Source organism: Podarcis vaucheri (assembly GCF_965113315.1).
Source record: "Podarcis vaucheri genome assembly, chromosome: 4".
NCBI classification, from domain to species: domain Eukaryota; kingdom Metazoa; phylum Chordata; class Lepidosauria; order Squamata; family Lacertidae; genus Podarcis; species Podarcis vaucheri.
Window position 1 is genome coordinate 7,586,649 of NC_138762.1, and position 18,598 is coordinate 7,605,246.

At 45.5% G+C, this 18,598-nt stretch overlaps 1 protein-coding gene across 1 annotated transcript in view; it reads right to left on the minus strand.

Annotated features, from left to right (window-relative positions):
• Positions 1 to 18,598, minus strand: part of LOC309530423 (uncharacterized protein) — a 56,607-nt gene that overhangs the window by 18,734 nt on the left and 19,275 nt on the right. The gene's annotated exons all lie outside the window — the stretch shown is intronic.

The following is an 18,598-nucleotide window of genomic DNA, read 5'->3' on the forward strand; positions in this document are numbered from 1 at the left end:
TCTTTGATGAAATGTGAGAATGTCCTTCCTCCTGAAGCTCTTTCCACATTCCACACACTGATAGGGTTTCTCCCCTGTATGAATTCTTTGATGGGAAGTAAGATTGCCCTTCTTACTGAAGCTCTTTCCACATTCCACACACTGATATGGTTTCTTTCCAATGAGATTTTGTTGATGGGAAGTGGAATGGGAGCTCTGACTGCAGCTTTCTCCACACTCTAAATTTTTACGTGGCTTCTCCTCTCTGGGGATTTTATCGTGGTCACCCTTGTTCTCGATTTCCGATTCATCAGAATCTGCAATGGAGACAAAAAGCGGTTAGACACTCATGAACAAATGGAGAAGAACTGAAGGGAGCTGGGGGGGGTGTTCATTACCTGAGTTGTTTGTCATTAACCAACATATTTATTATGAGATTCTGATGTGTTTTTGAATGTTACTTTGTTTGATATACAGTAGTGGTCAAAATTGCGGAAGCCTTTTGGAGAAAAGTGTATGTCAGAGGTTTGATGGCTCAAAACTCTGCTTCTTTTGGAGTAATATTATAAAATTATATATCAATGGAAGGATAATTTAATCAAGAATGCAATTCAACAAAGTTTGCTTAATTATCCATATTCTATGAAACATTATAGCCAAATAACCAGAAAAAGGAAGCACAACTTGCTTAGGTTGACTTATGTCAGTGTGTTACGTGATTGCTAACAAGTTGGTTGGTTTTCTGTCTTCTTTCATTTAGTGAGGTTGAAAAACATAATAAAATTATAGAAATGGCACAAAGAGTTGACTGGTCACCCAGAAAGCGATGTAAAATTGTACTATTACCTGAACAGGGCTACAGTTATGAAGAAATTAGAGGATTGGGGAAAACTTAACCAAAGCTGGCATTTCTATATTTTGGAAGAGGTATAAGGAGACTCAGTGACTACAAAATCAGACCGGTAAAGGCAGGAAAAGGTGCACAAAGGCAAGTGACAATCGAAGAATGGAGAGACTTTCCCTACATGACAGAAGAATATTATCTAGGTGTATACAAGATGACATGGCGCAATGTAATGTGAAGTTGAGTGCAAGGACTGGTCTAAATGTTAGAGTTCTAATGAAAAAGCCATTGCTATCTCTCAAGCAAAGCTTGAAAAGATAGAAGGAGGAGGAGGAGGAGGAGAAGGAGGAGGAGGAGGAGAGTTTGGATTTGATATCTGTCAGGGAACTGACATCAGAGGCACGGGAGAAGGAGAGGGTCTCTGATTCTGCAGGAGAAGGTCCCAGCGCTAGGGGGAGACTCAGCTGGGAAAGAGGGGAAGAGAATGAGTGTAACACCAGGGATCCAGGAGAGCAACGGGACAGGGAGGTGCAGGGGCTCCAGGACTCTTCGTTGGAAGTTAGTGAGGAGAGCCCAAGCACCCCGCTGCCCACGCCCACCCTGCGCAGGAGACTCCCGCGCAGTGAGAGGCGGAGACGCTTAGGCGTCAAACAACTCTTATGTTGGCAGCGCTTTAAGAAACGCCCACAGACAGATTCTACGAGTGACTAAGGGCAGTCACGCTGAGATGGGCTGTGCAGTCCGGAGGGTTTAACCAGGCAATCCGATGCTCAAACGGGGCAGGATTACGCACGAGTAACTCCCAACCACTACAATATCCCACCTTTCACTCCCCTTCAGGAGTCTCAAAGCGGCTAACAATCTCCTTTCCCTTCCTCCCCCACAACAAACACTCTGTGAGGTGAGTGGGGCTGAGAGACTTCAAAGAAGTGTGACTGGCCCAAGGTCACTCAGCAGCTGCATGTGGAGGAGTGGAGACGCGAACCTGGTTCACCAGATTACGAGTCTACGGCTCTTAAGCACTACACCACGCCATGACTAAACCCTTGTAAACTTCAGTTTTGCGCTCTATTAATTCAAATTAGCCAGCAGAGGGTGTCACAGGGCCAGCCTACTTTCCCTTTAAAGCAAACTTGGGTCTCCAGCTGTTTTTGGATTACAACTCCCATCACCCCCAGCTAGCAGGACCAATGGTATTTGTATTTTTTTTGTATTTTGTTTTCTTCGTGAACTTTGTGTGTTGTTTTTTTAAAAAAAATTAAAAATTTTTAAGAGGGCAAATTGAAAGAGAAATTGTATGGTAAGTTGTGGAAGAATAAAAGGTTGCGTTTGGGGAAGAAACAAAACAAAACATGGGGGGTGGCCTTGTGGCGACCACACAGGGTCCCCAGACATTTGACGGTCTATTGATCCCTGTGCCACCACTGTGATCACTTCCCCGCTGCCACCAACCCATTTCTCTCGGGTACACACTGAGTCCAGACACTTGTTAACATTAAACCAAATAAACAACTTTATTTTATACACATTAACAAGTTTATGGTTTCAGATAATTTTTCTTGTCAGTTTCTTAACCTTAGTTTCTTTACCGGCCTATACCTTCCTAATACCTTCTCACTGATTATCCCAACTGTTTAACTGACTCCTCTTAACAGGTTCTTGCACTCTCTCATATCAGACGAGCCCAACCCACAGACTTATCCTCCCTCCTTCTCTAACTCCAGACTCACTTCTTAACAACTTTAACTCTAACTCCTCCCCTTGGGTTCCTATTGAAGCACGTGAAAGTTAGTGGTTTTGGCTAGGTGCACAAAATAAGGATCAAGCAGACGCAGCACTGGAGAATAAGAAGGTGAAGTTTATTGCCAGGCAATAAGGACCCAGTTGGAATATCTTCCAAAGAACTGGGACCCCGATTGACAGAAATACAGGGGTCTTTATACCTGAGCAAATCACAGCAAATCATAGATCATAAGACAATCATGAGGGACTCATAACTTGGTCAGCAAAAATCAGCCAATCAGCAAGCAGTTGTCACGCTTCTAGCTCCTGGTCTAGCACTGGTCAAGCGCAGGGTTCCAGTTCTGCTTTCCAATGCTCCCAGTGACGCTCAGTCCAACCTTTCCCCTAGTTATGACAGGACAGGGAGCTTGGACATTTTGTGGTTTTGCTCTTCCTGTTCTGTGGATTAATTTAGCCTGTATCTGAGGGGAATTTGTACCAGAATCTCTGATTCATGTCTTTCCCCTTTGTCCGGGGTACACAGATGTTTTTAGGGGAAAGGTCGGTTCCTAACTTTGCTGTTTCAAGCAGTTTGCAGTTAGCTAAGGCACAGCTTCCCTTTTGATTCAAAATGGATTATAAGTACTGTAATCCTTGATTCGTGTAAGCATATATGAATATATATTGAATATATTGATTATTGATAACTGGTTATATGGATAGTATAGGGGTAGCCCTTCCTTCCTTGCCTCACTATTGGTTAATCATTTTACACTTAGTTAACACCTTCCTTATGACCTAGTATGATGTCATACACCTAGGAGGGCAAATGCCACAGGGCTCCTTAAATATTTTATGGGGGGGGGAGAGACACCTGGGTGTTTAAGCATTGGTGCCTATTCCTACACCTACAGGTCTCAGGATGGTTACAACATACAAACACAAAACACCACATGTTAAAAAGGCATTAGATGTCAATCAGCCAAACGCCAGGTAATAAAGGTGCGGATTTCCTGGCTCCTAAAGCTGTATAATGGTTTTCCCGACTTTTGTATGAATTCTTTGATGGGAAGTGAGACTGGAGCTCTTCGTGAAGCTCTTTCCACATTCCACACACTGATAGGGTTTCTCCCCTCTATGAATTCTTTGATGGGAAGTGAGGGAGGAGCTATGAGTGAAGCTCTTTCCACATTCCATGCACTGAAAGGGTTTCTCCCCTGTATGAATTATGTGATGGGAAATGAGACTATGGCTGTGACTAAACCTCTTTCCACATTCCATGCACTGAAAGGGTTTCTCCCCTGTATGAATTATGTGATGGGAAATGAGACTATGGCTGTGACTAAACCTCTTTCCACATTCCATGCACTGATAGGGTTTCTCCCCTGTATGAATTCGCTTATGGGAAGTGAGATCGGAGCTCTGACTGAAGCTCTTTCCACATTCCACACACTGATAAGGTTTCTCCCCTGTATGAATTCTTTGATGAGAAGTTAGAATGTACTTCTTCCTGAAGCTCTTTCCACATTCCACACACTGATAGGGTTTCTCCCCTGTATGAATTCTTTCATGGGAAGTGAGATGGGAGTTCTTCCTGAAGCTCTTTCCACATTCCACACACTGATAGGGTTTCTCCCCTGTATGAATTCGCTTATGGGAAGTGAGATCGGAGCTCTGACTGAAGCTCTTTCCACATTCCACACACTGATAAGGTTTCTCACCTGTATGAATTCTTTGATGAGAAGTGAGATGGGAGCTCTTCATGAAGCGCTTTCCACATTCCACACACTGATAGGGTTTCTCCCCTGTATGAATTCTTTGATGGCAAGCGAGATCGCAGCTCTTCCTGAAGCTCTTTCCACATTCTAAACACTGATAGGGTTTCTCCCCTGTATGAATTCTTTGATGGGAAGTGAGATGGGAGCTCTGACTGAAGCTCCTTCCACATTCCACACACTGATAGGGTTTCTCCCCGGTATGAATTTTTTGATGGGAAGTGAGAGAGGAGCTATTGGTGAAGCTCTTTCCACATTCCACACACTGATAGGGTTTCTCCCCTGTATGAATTCTTTGATGGGAAGTGAGATCACGGGTGTGATTGAAGCTCTTTCCACATTCCACACACTGATAGGGTTTCTCCCCTGTATGAATTCTTTGATGGGAAGTGAGATCACGGGTGTGATTGAAGCTCTTTCCACATTCCACACACTGATAGGGTTTCTCCCCTGTATGAATTCTTTGATGGGAAGTGAGAGAGGAGCTCCGACTGAAGTTTTTTCCACATTCCACACACTGATAGAGTTTATTTCCAATGATATTTTGTTGATGGGACGTGGAATGGGAGCTCTGACTGCAGCTTTCTCCACACTCTAAATTTTTACGTGGCTTCTCCTCTCTGGGGATTTTATCGTGTTCACCTATGTTCTCGATTTCTGATTCATCACAATCTGCAATGGAGACAAAAGGGGTTAGAGCCTCAGGAACAAATGGATAAGAACTGAAGGGAATTGGGGGGGGGTCATTACCTGTGTTGTTTGTCATTAACCAACATATTTATTATGAGATTCTGATGTGTTGTTGAATGTTGCTTTGTTTGATATATGGTAGTGGTCAAAATTGTGGAAGCCTTTTGGAGAAAAGTGTATTTCAGAGGTTTGATGGCTGAAAAGTCAACTTCTTTTGGAGTAATATTATAAAATTATATATCAATTGAAATATAATTTAATCAAGAATGCAGTTCAACAAAGTTTGTTTAATTATCCGTATTCTATCAAACATTGTAGCCAAATAACCAGAAAAAGGAAGCACAACTTGCTTAGGTTGACTTTTGTCAGTGTGTTATGTGATTGCTAACAAGTTGGTTGGTTTTTTTGGGTTCTTTCATTTAGTGAGGTTGCAAAACATAATAAAATTATAGAAATGGCACAAAGAGTTGACTGGTCACCCAGAAAGCGATATAAAATAGTACTATTAAGTGAAAAAGGCTACAGTTATGAAGAAATTAGAAGTGAGATTGGGTGAAACATAACCAAAGCTGGCCTTTCTATATTTTGGAAGAGGTATAAGGAGACTCAATCACTACAAAATCAGAGTGGTAAAGTCAGGAAAAGGTGCACAAAGGCAAGTGACGATCGAAGAATAGAGACTGTCCCTACATGACAGAAAAATATCATCTGGGTGTATACAAGATGACATGGAGCCATTTAATATGAAGTTGAGTGCAAGGACTGGTCTAAGGCTAGAATTCAAAGGAAAAAGCCATTGTTATCTCTGAAGCAAAGGTTGAAAAGATTAAACCATTGTTAACTGGACAGCACGGGGCTATCTGTTTAGCCCATTTTAGTGTTGGCTAAGTTCTAAAATCTTCCTGGAGCTTTTAACTGTGTATTGACAAATGTACTTTTTTCTGACTGACGGTCGAATAAAAGGTTGATGATGATGATGGTTAACTGGACAGAGGAACAATTGGATAGTGTTATTTCGAATGATGAGACCCAAATCTCCTTGCTTGGTAGTGACGGCATGAAATACACAAGAAGAATCAGAGAAGATTTACTGTATTTTTCGCACCATAGGGTGCACTGGACCATAGGGCGCACCCAGTTTTTAGGGGGGGAAATCAAGGAAAAAATATTTTTCCCCCAGCCCCAAAGAGCAGCATACAGGCTGCACACAACCTCTCCCTGCCAGAGAGGTTGTGCGCAGCTATGGAAGAAGGCAAGGCAGCGAGCGGGATGGATCCCGCTCGCTGTTTTGGCTTCCCCTTTAGCCCTGCGCAGCCTCTCCTTGCCGGGGGAGGCTGCATGGGGCTAAAGAAGCCATAGCCCCACGCAGCCTCTCCTTGCGGAGGGGTTGCGCGCAGCTATGGAAGAAGGCAAGGCAGCGAGCGGGATGGATCCCGCTCGCTGTTTTGGCTTCCCCTTTAGCCCCGTGCAGCCTCTCCCGTGCAGCCGGAGGGGTTGCACGCGGCTATGGCACAAGCCTGCATTCGCTCTATAGGACGCACACACATTCCCCCTCAATTTTTGGAGAGGAAAAACTGCGTCCAATAGAGCGAAAAATACGGTACATCCGACTTGCATTACACTGACCGTGAAACACCCACATAGTGTGATGATCTGGGGTTGTATGGCAGCAAAAGGTGTGGGCAGAATTTGCATCATTAATAGGAATGTAAAAGCCGCAAAATACATAAATGAAATACTTTAGCCCAAACTGAAGCATTCCACAGGTGATCTTTTCCCAGATACTGAAGCATTTATTTATATATTTATTTTCTATTTCAACAGGATTCAGCTCCATGTCATGTTGCTGCTGTGTGCAAATGGTGCTTTCAAGATAATCCTATTCCACTGCTGGAATGGCCTGGAAATAGCCCACACTTTAACCCAATCGGAAATCTATGGAGCCGACTAAAGAAACTTCTTAGTCAGAAGTAACCCAGTAATAAATCTCAATTAACAGAGACAATAATTCAGTCTTGGTTTGACATTCTTACAGCTGCAGAACTAAAAACTTGGTTCACTTCATGGGGAAGGCTTTGTAAGGCCGTAATGTTGTAAGGCCGTAAAGGTTACCAAAGGTTTCACGTGTTTTCTTTATGAATGCTGTTCTAATAAATACTCCTTCATTAAAGTCATTGCATTACATTCTTCATTACATTATCTTCCCATTGCTGTATAATTTTATGGTATTACTCCACACAAAAGTGGTGTTATGAGCCATCAAACCTCAGAAATACACTTTTCACAAAAGGTTTCCACAATTTTGGCCACTAGTATAAGTTGTTCATTTTAAAGTTAATGTTCTTTTTATACGGAATCATATTATTATTATTATTATTATTATTATTATTATTATTATTAATGTTTCATGATTATATATGTGTTGAAAGCTACCCAGAATGGCTGGGGCAACCCAGCCAGATGGGCAGGGTAGAAATAAAAATTATTATTATTATTATTATTATTATTATTATTATTATTATTATTATTATTATTACAGTGGTACCTCGATTTAAGAACAGTTCTGTTCCGGAAAAGATTAAGTTTGTAAACCAAGGTACCACTGTATCATAATCATCATAATAATCATCACTGCTACTACTACCTGAGATTCCATAAGCCTAGCTCTTCTCTGGGATGGATTTTGTTTGGCCCAGTCATGGCATCCCCTCCATCTCCAATGTCAGTCCTTGTTATGGCTTGGTCTCTCCCACAAACATGAGATGACTCTGGCTGTTAATACCATATTTTTTACTCTATAACACGCACCCGAACATAACACGCACATAGTTTTTAGAGGAGGAAAATCCGTAGGCATGCCACCCATAGGCATTCCCTCCATAACACGCACAGACATTTCCCCTTACTTTCTAGGAGGGAAAAAGTGAGTGTTATGGTGCAAAAAATACGGTAATTTCAGATTTATTGCTAAAACAACAAACTTGGATGGAGCTCTTCTACTCATCGTCCTCCCCACAAGATGGAGTTGCCCAGACTGAGCTCCTCCCCCTTCCCCAGCACGGAAGCCCCCACCTTCTCTTCCAGTATCTTTTGTGCTGGACCACTTTTCAGATCCTACGAAATTGGGCAGAGAATGCTTCCTGCATTCCAGCGTCTGACTCACTTCTGTAGCTCTCACGCAGCTGTCTGTCACTCTGTCTCTCTTTTTCTTCTCCCCTTTGTTCAGAGCTCAGATGACAGTTGCTCTCCCCCTCCTCTCTGCCTTCCGCTGCTAACTCTCCTCTCCCTAGGCCTGCTTCTTCTCTGGCTGGCAGCACCTGAGCTTTGCTGCCAGTCGTCTCTTTGGTCAACCCAAGACTGACAGGAGCAAAAACAAAAACCTGAAGCTACTTAGCTTTCCTAACAATTCTGAAGCTGACAGTGAAGATGGCCTGGGAAGTTCAGACCAGCCCAATCTCTTGGGATGTGTCCAAGGGAAACGGGGGCATTTGGAATTTTTATTGGTTGTTCACCTTTTATATAGACAAATACACACACAAAAACAAACAAAAAACAAAACATGTATAATTTCCGAAAATCTTATTTTCCTAACCCTGCTCGCTGACTTCCCCCCACCCCCTCCCTTGCATCCCTATTCCCAAAATTATGTCAGCAAATTGGTATTTCTCCTCTTAACCATCTTAATATTAGTCCTTTTATAAAGAAAAATATTTTTTTTTCTAAGTTGGACCCCAGTTCCCTTCCATCGATTTCCCATTTTGTCCTAGATAAAAATCATATTAACTGAACCCCATGGTCTTGAGTGTTTTTTTTTTTTTTTTAATTCCATTCTTCCCTCCCTCCCATCCCCGGTTTTCGTCCCTTCCCAATACATGTCCAAAATGTCAGTTCTTAGCCTGGGTTCCTCACGTCCGAGGCTCTCAAGTCTCTTTCAGTCCCTCTCCGCCGGTCTTGTTGGTAGTCCTTTATGTCGGTCATCGAATCTCGAAAGAGTTCTATCACCATCAACCCATAGTCTCTTCCCATAAGGGTGTTTGAAAACAGCTGCTGGAAAATTTCCACAAGGCATAGATCTTCAAGATCAAAGTCAGAGTCAGTGTGGAGGCCCCAATTAATTTCTTTATTTTGAATTCCTGCGTTCCATAAACTCCCGGGGCCTCCACTTTCGTCTTTTGCATCTTTCGCAGATTTGTAGTAGATTTAATCCAAAGGTCTCCTTGCTTATGTTCCACAGGTGTCAGTTTCTGGTTGGTACTTTCCAACTTTACTTTCTCTTTTTCTTGTTTAGTCTCTTCCACTTCTTTAGATATCATTTCCGATGCAGCTGTGGATTCTTTCTCATTCAGGTCCTCACTACATTCAGCAGAACTGCTTGTTCCAGAAGTCAAGGTCATAAGTTGTTTATTCATAGCCAGAGTCTGCTCTTGTAGGATTCCCACCAGCTGAAACATTCTTTCGATTTCCACTAGTATCTTTCCATTCACAGCCATTGTAGTTTCACAGAGTTCCCCCTAGAGGGAATCTGGTTACTTGGTGTTCTTTTCTCCAACAATCCTCTAACTTGTTGTTATTACTTTGTTTCCAACAATTTTAGTTCAATTGTAACTCATTTTAGTCCAGAGGGATCTTAAGTAAGAATTTTTCCACTCTAAACTGTCCGTTTGACAGCTTTGACAGCTGTCAAACTCTGCACCTCTTACACAAGCTCCAAAACAGGACGCTCCCGGGCCCGGGAGGGGGGGTTGTTTACAGCGACAAAGGAAACTTCCGAAACTCCACTCTCCTGCTCAAAATTTCTTTTTTGCCAAATCTTGGAAGTTACTGTCTTTTTTAACTCACCCCTCAAAGGGTAGGCTCTCCAGCTTAGTTCTTATATCGTTGCTCTAGATCGTCTGCAAAGGGGGGGGGGTGCGGACTTCCTTTTAGCACACCCCCCGGTCGTCTCAAATTCACAGGAAAGAATTCTTAAAGTCCAATTCCGTTTTACTCACGGGTTATTCTTTTCAGTCCGAATTTCAAGGAAGGAAGTCAGCGCTCCCCAGTCCTGGCTCGCGGCTTCACTCAACGGAGGTAGCGATCGACTCTCAGCGCCACGCCACCCCCCGTATCCTCTCCGCAGCCTTTAAAAAGGCTCTTCGTGAATCGGGGGGCGCTTAAGGCGCCCACCGAGTCTTCAGTCCGCAGGCTTCCGCGCCTGCGGTTTTTAAGGGTCCCCGCGTCGCCGGCGCGGCAAAGACCCGTCCTCCGTTGAGCCGATTCCCTCCGCAGCTCGGAGGGAATCTGCCATTTCCAGATCGCGCCAACCCGGAAGTTTTTGAAATGGGGGCATTTGGCAGGCTCCCAACTGGCTCCAGCCCACCGGCCGGTAACCAGGCAAACTCCGGTCCTCGGAACAGCATCAAACAGCGACCCGCAGCTTCAGAACTCTTCAGAAGCTGGAGCACCCTCTAATCAGCAGAGTAATTAACTCTTTGCGACAGAAGGGTGGCAGGGGAGGAAACCCAGAATTAAACACAAATTACTTACGGATTCCAAAGAAAGAGGGGGATTCTCTCTGTCAGACTTAAAAATCTATTTTGAAGCTGCCACACTTTGTTGGATTAAAGAATAGATGAAATTAGAAGATACAGATTTAGTAGATTTGGAGGGATTTGATAATGTGTTTGGTTGGCATGCATATTTGTGGGATGATAAATTAAAAGCCCATAAAGCATTTAAAAATCATATAATTCGGAAATCGTTGTATTATGTTTGGATAAAATACAAAGACCTTTTAGAAAGACACCCAGATGGCTTTCACCAATGGAGGCAAAGGCCCAGAAAAAATTAAATATGGATACCAAATGGTTGAGATATTATGACTTATTAATAGAGGAAGAGGAAGGTTATAAATTAGGACCATTTGAGCAAATTAAAGATAAGCAAAATTGGCTACATTACCACCAGTTAACGAATTGTATATACAGTGGTACCCCGCAAGACGAATGCCTCGCTCAACGAAAAACGCGCAAGACGAAAGGGTTTTCTGATTTTTTAGCCGCTTTGCAAGAGAAATTTTCCTATGGGCCTTTCTCGCAAAACGATATTTTTTTTTTGAGTTTTTCCCCACAGGCTCCCTCTAAACTTCAGCGGAGCGGGGCGGGCTGGGAGGGAATCCCTTGGACCCCCGCCGGACTTCAAAAGAGCTGCGGGAAGTCCGGCGGGGGTCCAAGGGATTCCCTCCCAGCCGCCCGCATTTAAAAGCGCTCGGGGAAAGCAGCAAAGCGCGCTGCTTTCCCCGTGCGCTTCTAAAGGCGGGCGGCGGTGAGGGAATCCCTTGGACCCCAGCCGGACTTCAAAAGAGCTGCGGGAAGTCCGGCGGGGGTCCAAGGGATTCCCTCCCAGCCGCCCGCGTTTAAAAGCACTCCGTTCTCCCCCCGCCTGCCTGCAGAAGAGGTTCGAGGAAAGAGGCGAAGGAGCGCTGCCCCTTCACCTCTGTCCCCGGAGCTTGCCGTTCTCCCCCGGCCTGCCTTCAGAAGAGGTCCGGGGACAGACTGTCCCCGGACCTGGTCTGAAGGCAGTCTCCATAGGAACGCATTAATTGATTTTCAATGCATTCCTATGGGAAACCATGCTTCGCAAGACAAAAAACTCGCAAGAAGAAAAAACTCGTGGAACGAATTAATTTCGTCTTGCGAGGCACCACTGTACTGGATAAGAAAAATGGTTTTGCCTTGGAAAAATCTATGTTGGAGATGGAGTTGTTAGATACTGAAGGTAAAAACTTATCTAAAATGTACAAGCTTTTGCTGGAGTGGCATACAAAAGATGAACAAGTTAAATCGATGATGATAGATTGGGCAAGAGATTTAGGACATAACATAATGTTTCAGGACTGGGAAAGATTGTGGAAGAAAGGGGTTAAGTTCACCGCATGTACTTTGTTAAAGGAAAATATTATGAAAATGATGTATAGATGGTATTTGACTCCTGTAAAATTAGCAAAGATGTATCATAATTGTGATAATACATGTTGGAAATGTAAAGAAAAGGATGGAACATTCTTTCATATGTGGTGGACCTGCTCCACGGTGAAAGACTTCTGGGAAAAGATTTATAATGAATTGAAAAAATGTTGAAATATACATTTATAAAGAAACCAGAGACCTTTCTTCTTCGAATAACAGGTTCGGAATTGCCCGAGAAAGATGTTAATCTGTTTTTGTATGCAACACCTGCGGCTCGTATTTTGTTAGCTAAAAAGTGGAAAACTCAAGAATTACCAACAGTAGAAGAATGGCAGATGAAGATGATGGATTGTATGGAGCTAGCCGATCCGAAGAGTCCGCAACCAGAAGGAGGAGGAACACCACGAAGAATGGAAGAAATTTAATGATTATTTAGCTAAATTTGTTAAGCTAAAATAACTGGAAATAGCGTCCAGATACTTAATGGGCTTAGGATTGTATTTATGTTAACTGATAAAATAATATGTTTAATACAAGAAGGAGAAGATTTAAAGATGTTAATGTTTAATTTAAAGGGTATTAAAATTGGGATTTGGAAAACCGTTATAAGGATATGCAATGAAATTCAACTAAGGGGAAACGAGGAAGTCGTTTTACAAAGTAAATAACTGTTATTTTCAATAAGGTTATGATTTATGTTTGTTATGTTTTGTTTGTTTTACGTTTTTGTTTGTCATTGATATTGTAAAAACTAATAAAAAAATTTGGGGGGGGGGAAAGAAGGGTGGACAGAGGCATGTGTAAAGCATATTTACAAGCAGTATATTCAGCATAGATCAAGACAAAGAAAAACATGTCTGCTCTCCTTCATGTCTAAGAGCAGGAAGCATGAGGCAAAAGCTATACACAAACGGAATTTCCCATGTAAACAGAAATGTAAACAGAAACGTGACAGACGATATCTCCACACATCAGTTTAGGTGGAAAGGAACATCAATATCCTAACACAATCATGGTAGAAAAAGGAATAATTTGAGGAAGATTGTTCAAAGAAAAAACTGTAATTTACTCTTTATTGTGGGGGTGTTAGGTTCCCAGGTGTTACAGGGGGCGCTGTTGAGCTCTGTGAAAATATATGAGGTTGGTCACATTGAGGTATTTTTTTAATTTCCAGGCAGATATGACGATCCCACAGGGAGCCTTACCAAGAGAGGCCACGATCCCACGATTCTCCTCCATGACGTCCTTATGCAGAGCTCTCTGCTCAGGATCCAGCAACGCCCACTCCTCGTCCGTGAAATGAACAGCGACATCTTCAAAGCACACTGGACCCTAAAAGAAACTGGAAATGTTCTCTTCTGAGACAGAAATATGATCTGCTACACAATGCCCTGGTGTGTTCTTCCTGTTAATAGTGGTGTTGTTTCAATAGGATTGCTTTGCTGCACATTATAAAAAAGGATGCTTATTTTATTCTGCGTTTTAATTATGGGTGTTCATCTTTGTGCAAATAGGTGGTACTCCACACTGTGTTTTTCAGGTCATTCTGCCTACGCAAGTATTCCAGTTTCCCCAATGGAAGGATCCACTTTCTCCTCTCCTCGTGAGCTGTTCTGGGGAGTTAGCTCCCAATGCCCTACAGTCAAATCCAAGGGGGTCATGGGGGCATGGAGGGCGGAGGAATGGGGGGCAAGCCAAATTTTGTAGTAGATGGGGCTGGTTAGGTGAATCCAGGCCGCTATTTGTCCTCATTTGTCCACTGCTTAGAAACCAATCTGAGCATTCAGTGATCAATCTAGAAATCAAATAAGCCTCTGTTGGATGTCCATCTGTCTTGGATGATCTAGCAGAGATTCCTGCATTGCAGGGGGTCTCCTGGCTCTGAGAGACAAGCAGGGAGGGTGGCTTCTGGCAAAAGGAGAGGGAGCCACCGGTGGCTCTTCCTTATCCTGACTCACCTCTGCCTCTCGACCTTCCTCTCCCACTTGCCTCCTTCCTCTTCTGCCTCTGATTCTGCACTGCATTCTGCCACAGAGTCTCCCAGGTCACAAAGCCCTGTAACCCCTTCAGCTTCTGACACCTCCTCTTCCCAGGCTTCTCCCTCTTCCCCCTCTGACCACCCATCCCTCTACTTCTTGGGCTCTCAGCCGTCTTCCCTTCCTGGTTCCCCAGCTGCTTCCTCCCACCATTCCTCTGTCCCCAACCAGTGCATGACATTGCCCCATCCCTCGGCCTCTGTCCCCACAAAGCAGCTTCCCCTGACCTGATCTGGTTCCACAGCCGCTGCTTCCCTTCTGCCCCCATGAAAAGAAAGATCAGGAGGTCTTGCCGGAATCATTCTGTCACCTGCAAGAGACAAAAGGTGATCAGGATGCCAGGAGTGCCTGCTTCTCTCACAGGTGAAACAGGGCATCTCTAACTGCAGATGGGCCTTTGAGAAAGCCTTACCTACTGAGAGCATTTGGACGTTTGTGCCCATTTAATATGTTTGTTGTGCAGAAATACATCTCCCCTCCTCTGCACCCTTCTTCCCAACTGTCTCCCCCCAAAAGAAGATGAAAAGAACCCTCAGATGAGTTGGAAAACAAACAGAATGAAACCAGACAGAGAAAAACCACCTTCCTCCTTACCCAGTGGCCTCTCTCTGGTGTCCAACGGAGGCCTCTCTGCCTCACAGGAATCCAAGTCCATTTCTGCAAAGAGATCCTTTCCCTGAGAAAGAAACAAGGATTCAAAACAGAGAATGGTGAGAAATACTAGAAAAAGAATGACAAAGACTTGAAGGGTGTGAGATCTCATTCCATAGATGCTTTCCAAGAAAAAAGATGAGACAGCAGCAGACCATTATGGGATGTTCCCTGTCCGGTTTGGAGCCCCTTGGGAGTCTCCAGAGGAAAGTCTCTCTCACCTGCTTTCTCTCCTCTGCCTGACTCAGGAGGAAACCTTCGGCCAGGGCCACCGCCTGGGAACTGGTCTCCGCTCCGCATTCCCTCACCCAGCTCTCCATCTCCGGGGGAAGGACAGCCAGGAACTGCTTCAAGATCACCAGGTCCAGCATCTCAGCTTTCGTGTGCCTTTCTGGCTTCAGCCACTGGTGGCAAAAGTGGTAGAGTCGGCTGCAAGCCTCTCGGGGTCCTTTGGCCTCCTGGCAGCAGAACTGCCTCACCTGCTGGCTCTGCACCTCTGAGCGGAGGGTGTCCTCCTCACCATGGATCTTCTGCACTGGGTTTTCCCAGAATCCCCCACTGCTCCCAGTTTGGCTGGCATGGCCTCTTCCTGCTTCAGAGCCGGCTGAATCTTGCTCCTCCATTTGTGCTCTCAGGAAGCCTTTGAGAGATCGGAAGGAACCCTTTGGTCTTCTGACAAGTTCTGCCCGTCTAAATGAGAAGCTGCAGCAAATCCTACAAAGCAAAGACATTGTTCTGTTACAGAATTTGTAGGCGGGGGGGGGGGCGAGGTAGGATGGTTCCCTGAGCAAGCATGGATGAGTCTTGCTGGGAACCAGGACAGGATTGCACAGCATCCCATACCATGAGCTATCTTTTTGAAAAGAAAGAGCAGGAAGAGGAGAATAACTAAGTCTCTAGCCTTCTAGCATTGCAAAATGTGGAGGCAACTGAAGGGATTTCTGTGAGATTAATCAGCCTGGTTTCTGCAGCCTTCCAGTCAATGCATGAAGTCAGAACCGACTGACAAGAGAATCGTTTGTATCTTGTGAAAAATGGATGCTTGGCTCTAGTGGGGGTCTTCACCCAGGGGTCCTCAGGAGTTCCTCCCCCACCCCCACTCCCCTGCTTCTGTCTCCTTTTCTTGCACTTGGACTCTCTGCCGCTCTCCAGACAGACTCCTGGGGTGGGGTCCCTTTTTCTTTGCTCTGAGGGCCAGGTATGTATCTGATCAACCCCCTGAGGGCCAAGTGGGCAGAGCCAAAGACATCTCCCTTGATATTTAGGCGGGTAATTTATTATTATTATTCTGTTCACACACACACACACAGCCATTGATGCCAAGGTCCCAGGAGGCTCAGTGAGTAGCAGCGCCCATTTCCGGCTGCTTTGCCAGCAACAATCCCTTTGGGACAGAGAGGATGTGGTCCTGGGATGCCATGCTCTGGGTGCGAGGGAATTGCTGCAGTGGCCTCTGTGTGGAGCTGCCCTGGGAGACGACTGGGAAACTGGTTTGCAATGCAGCAGCCAGACTAGGGGCTGGGATCCCTCTCTTTGTTCCTGGCCTTTCTCTCCCACCTTTCCTCCCTTCCTTCCTTCCTCCACGTGGGGTTTTCTTTGGGGGGGGGCTAGTCCACCTCCTCGTCCAGCTTTGGAAAACCATTAGCACATGTTTCCTCTGTTGTGCAATGAGGCTGAGCGATGTCACACAGAGTTAAAGTCCCAGGGACTCCTTTGTTTAAAGAAGGGAGATCTTTTCTGAAGGGGGGGGGGCGGAGGGCCCAGTGAGTTTGGGATCCTCTGATCTCCAGGAAGGAGAGCGTGGCAGACCTGGCCCCTCCCGGATCAGGCCCCCCAGGCACCCTCCCCGGCTGCAGACCTGGGACCCCCCCCCCCGTCTCCCCACTGCACCCTCTGGGGGGAGAGAGAGGAGACTCACCAGATCCCGGGAGGGGACAGCGAGGCAGCCCTTGCAGGAGAGACCCCAAAGCAAGGGAAGGACTGGGGAGGGAGGGGCCTTGGCTCTGGAGGACCTGGCCCCCTCTTGCTTCCTGGCCTCTCTAGGAAGGCAGCTCACTTCCCTTTAACCCTTGCCAAGCCGAGTCCCTCCAGCTGAGCCCTCTCTCGCTTGGCAGAACCTCAGATTTTTATTATTTTTTATGGATTTAGGGGGCAGCTGCCCCCCTGGCTACGCCAATGCCCAGATATCCTTTTGGGGGTGAGGCTCTTGGCTGGACTCTGAGCATCTCCCTCCCTTGGCCAGAAACCAGAGGAAGAGCTTGCAGGGAAAAGGGCTTTGCAGGAGGCAAGGAAGCTCCTCCTAGAATTCAGGAGCCGAGAGATAGGAGGGGATCCCAGGGTCATCTAGTCCAACCCCCAGCAATGCAGGAATCTCCGCTAAAGCATCCATGGCAGATGGCCGTCCGATCTGTGCTTAGAAACCTCCAAGGAAGGAGAGTCCACCACCTCCCAAGGGAGACCTTTCCCCTGCCCAACTGCCCTTAGATGTCCCTCAAGGCAGCGAGTCCTGAGTTCTAGCCCTGCTGAAACCATTGCACTGGCTGCCAAGGAGGAACCAAGCAAAGTTCAAAATAAATAAATCCTATTCTCATCATAAATGAGTAATACTTTCCTATGCATGCTTTTTATGCTAATATACAAAAGTATGCCATTCCCTTGCCCAGAAATGCTTACCGTATTTTTCGTCCCATAGGACGCTCTGTCCCATAGGACGCACCTAGTTTTTTTGGGGGGAAATAAAGGAAATTCCCCCCCTTTATTTCCCCCCCAAAAGCCGGTCGGGGAAACCGAACCAGGTCGAGGAACAGCGGGATGGCGGCGCTGCGCCTCCCTGCTGTCCCCCGAACTTGTGGGGCTGACCGATGTCTGCCCGGCGCGAAAGGGCGCTCTGCTTCAGGGCGCCCCGCCCTTCAGGCAGCAGGCTGCTATCCGCAGCGTGGGGAGCCCTGCAGGGAACTCCCGCAGGGCTGCCTAGGCTGCGGATGTGTTCCCGAAGCCTGGAGAGCAAGAGGGGTTGGTGCGCACCGACCCCTCTCGCTCTCCAAGCTTCAGCGAAAGCCTGCATTCACCCCATAGGACGCACCCAGATTTCCCCTTCATTTTTGGAGGGGAAAAAGTGCGTCCTATAGGGCGAAAAATATGGTAATTGCTAATTCAATGGGCTGAAAATGGATTGTTGTTATTTTTATGAATTACAGATAGGTAGGCGTGTTGGTCTGCCATAGTCAAAATAAAAAAAATCCTTCCAGTAGCACCTTAAAGACCAACTAAGTTAGTTCTTGGTATGAGCTTTCGTGTGCATGCACACTGGTATCTGAAGAAGTGTGCATGCACACGAAAGCTCATACCAAGAACTAACTTAGTTGGTCTTTAAGGTGCTACTGGAAGGATTTTTTTTATTTTTTTATTTTTATGTTTAGGGAAGCTTTTGATATTTGATAGACTATTGTATTTTAATATTTTGTTGGAAGCCGCCCAGAGTGGCTGGGGAACCCAGCCAGATGGGCGGGGTACTATTATTATTATTATTATTATTATTATTATTATTATTATTATTATATTTGATTAGGTGAGTGTTCTCCTTTCTAAATACTTCCATGTCCCCAAGAGGCTCCCAAGGCTACTCATCCTCTGCATTTGATAACAGACCTAACTGAAAAGAACGGCTTTCTCTTCTGGTGACACCAGAGAATTATAGAAGACATTCACCCTTTCCATAGCATTATGGATGCACAATTCCCACAGACAAGTTTCTTGGCAAGACAAGTCCTTCGCTGGCCATAGAGTGTCCTCCTCAGCATCCCCAATGAAGGAGGTGGGTTGCAAGAGCTGCAGCTAATGGGGGGCTGTCCTCCCCCCTCCCATCTCACCTGGCTGCTAGGTAGGAAAGCAAGAACCAGAGAGAGTTGTGGGAAACTCCGAAACCAGCTTGCTCTGTGCCGGAGCCAAAGCTGC